A 2,789-nucleotide genomic window follows, 5' to 3' on the forward strand; every position below is an offset into this window, starting at 1 on the left:
CTCAAGATACCCGTAAGATCGTAATTAGCCTCAATTGAACATGCAAGGAGTGATGATCCAATTATTATAATATTATTTTTTGACAATTGTCTTATATATTATGCTTGCAAGCATAATAAACAAGTCATATTGAGCATATCAAGTTCAAGTCATCCTCATTCTCATAAAAAAAAAGTTCAAGTCGTCCTATTACTCATTTATGATATATATATATATATATATATATATATTCAGAATTGTATGTGGATTTTATTGCTCAAAACTTTTGTTTATTGAAAGACAAATTTTACAAAAAAATAGATTCTAGCAAATTAGGATCAAACATAATTAATTTGAAATTAATAGAATAAAATTTATTGATCATGTTAAAATATGAGTTTAGTCAGAGGTAAATTCATTAATACTAAAGTAAGTCTAAAAGTTATATGGTACAAAATTTCTTTTAAAGAAAAGTCTTTTTTTTAGTAAAAAGTAATTTAAGGTTTTGAATTTTGAGTTAGTATGTAATTAATAAGAAATTTTTAGTACAATTCATCTAAACACATGATGACTTATTCACATTCGCCTGAACATGTGAAGAAAATGATCAAGTAACAAAAAGAATTGGCTACACAAGGTTGCTAAGTGACACCTATAAAAGATGTTACAATATCATATCATATCATATACTATATAATAAAAATTGGGCTTAAAAGCCATAGTTGTGCCAAGTAACTGCACCAAATTGCAGAAATTTGTTTAGATTTTAAAATTTTTTTTTTTAAAAATCCTTATCTTCTTCTCCTATAATTTCTAATTTTATAAAAATATTAAGTTGATTACAATCCAAACTCTTCATCTAAACTTTTTATTATTATAATTTATAAGTTGATAAAAAAAAAATCTTAATTTGATTACAATCCAAACTCTTCATCTTTTTTTTTTTTTTTATTATACTACTACATGTTAAAAAAAAAAAAAAAAAAAAAAAAAAAAAAAAAAAACAAACAACAAAAACAAAACAACATATTCAACAACTTTTAGTGTTTAAATGAAACACTAAATTCTTTGAATTCTTTCTTCACACATGCGACTTTTTTTTTTTTTTGGATTTCCTGTTCGCGTGCCACCTTTTTAAATATTTAGATTTCAATTTCACACCTCCACAAATTAGACTAATATTGGACTTTTGTTCATATCAACTTTTTCAATATAGAGTGTGTGTGTATACACACACACACACACATATATATCAAATAATTCATAATGAGTACCTACTATACGATTCTTTTTCTCTATTCTTCTCTTCTTCTACCTACAACCTTGAGTATATTTTGTCTTTTGTTTAACCTAATTTTTTTTTAATTGAAATAGCTTTGGCTAACTGACTTTTAATTAGAGTTGTAAACTTTGACCAATAAAAGAAGGCAATCTGTTCATTTAGTCTTTTTTTTTTTTTTTTTTATCAATCATTAAATATGATTAGACATGAATTTTTATCAATCATTAAATTTTATATTATTACAATTTTTTAGATAAATATATTATTTTATTTATCTTCATCAACCATGCTTAGAAACTTGAAAAGGTTCAAGTTTTACAAATTTCAGTTTTTATTTCTCTTGAATTAATAGTTTGAGTTTAAGTTTAGTAGTGATTTTACTTTTTAATGAGACTCTTATGAAGATAGTTTGTTTGAGATTAAACTCTATTAGCTAAAATTATAACAATATAAAATTATATTACCACTAAAATTTGATTTCAACTAAATCTAGAGTAAAGTTTACAATTTTTAAACCATTGCTATATTAATTTTTGGATAGATACAAAAGCTTATTTGTTGATATCAACTTTTTTTCCTCTTCATCAATATATGAATTATCTACAATTTTTATTTTGTATATACAAATTTTTTTGTCATCAATTTTAATTTAAGTGTTAATTTATCTACCTTTAAAATTTTCAATCCACACACTTGAAAAAGTTTAAATTTTCCAAATTTCAATTTTTTTCTTAGTGAGTTGAGAGTTTTAGTTTAGTATTTATTTTACATTTTTAATGACACTCTTATGAAGAGTTTGTTTGCCAATTTGGTTACAAAACATGTAAAGATCTCATATATAATCATCTCAAGCAACTTTACTCCACACATAAGGTTAACACTAATTCTTTCTTTGTTTACATTATGCATTAAGAAAGTCAAAATAATGCTCATAAGCCATGTGTTTTATCTCTTCAAAATGCCCATTCCTTTTCAATTTTTTATTTTCAAAATTATAGTGTTTTGGTAATAGGTTATACTACTAAATGCACAAAAAAGGTTTACTCTCATTAATTATTAATACAGTGGGGTGAAGTGGAGTTCACTGTGTTCCTCGAAGTCTGTAGGTGGTATGGGGTTTAGGGATTCTCAGCATTTCAATAACGCTTTATTGGCTAAGCAAGTGTGACGGCTCTTTAACCAAAGGGATACCCTCCTCCATAGGGTGTTCAAAGCAGAATTCTTCCCAAGTGGGAGCATTTTTGATGCGGCTGTGCCTGCAAAATGTTCCTATGCATCGCGAAGTATATTGCAGGCTAGGGAGGTTATACAGAAGGGAGCTATTTGGCGGGTTGGTGATGGGAAGTCAATAAAGGTTTAGGAGCATCGATCATTACCTGATCCTGTGAACAGTAAAATCCTGTCTCCTAGGATGGATTTTGCCATTTCCTGGGTTAGTGAACGCTTGCTACCCAATTCTCAAGCTTGGAATGTTGATTGATCACACTTTTATCCGATGGGATCATTAATTAATAGTTGATCAGGCTTC

This window comes from Quercus suber, unplaced genomic scaffold (genome assembly GCF_002906115.3).
Source record: "Quercus suber isolate HL8 unplaced genomic scaffold, Cork oak 2.0 scaffold_749, whole genome shotgun sequence".
Lineage (NCBI taxonomy): Eukaryota > Viridiplantae > Streptophyta > Magnoliopsida > Fagales > Fagaceae > Quercus > Quercus suber.